Raw genomic sequence first — 470 nt, 5'->3', positions numbered from 1 at the left:
GTTATGGGGGAAGGACTGTTGCGTCTCAACTTGACGGACCTTGCGAAGTCCGATCCAAAGGCAAATCACAAAGTGAATTCCCCCCAGTGGCAAGTAGACACTGGGGCTTAACCCTAACCTAATCAGACAGCTGCTGGGCAGCCAATAATCTAACTAGCGAATAGGATCACACCCAGGATATCCAACCTAATCGAACACTTGGATACCTTCTTGGGAGGGGTTCAGGGGTTCTGCGAAGGCAAATTTGCAACATAAGGTAACGAACGTTACAAGGACAATACATTGTGCCAAGTCTTTCGTGTCGTAGCGTAGAACGGGATATTTCTGTATATTTATGTCCATATAAGAGGCTGGTCGCGGAAATAGCTAACGTTATGTTGATGAAATGAATGCAAGAAGTACAGGGGGGTGCCTACATGCTTATTGGGGCTACACTGTGCCCTTATTTAGGATTTAGCTAATGAGATATG

The sequence above is a fragment of the Aphanomyces astaci genome, assembly GCF_000520075.1.
Source record: "Aphanomyces astaci strain APO3 unplaced genomic scaffold supercont1.32, whole genome shotgun sequence".
Classification (NCBI taxonomy): domain Eukaryota; phylum Oomycota; class Saprolegniomycetes; order Saprolegniales; family Verrucalvaceae; genus Aphanomyces; species Aphanomyces astaci.
The sequence above is the reverse complement of the archived record's forward strand: the minus strand, read 5'-3'. Positions refer to the sequence as shown.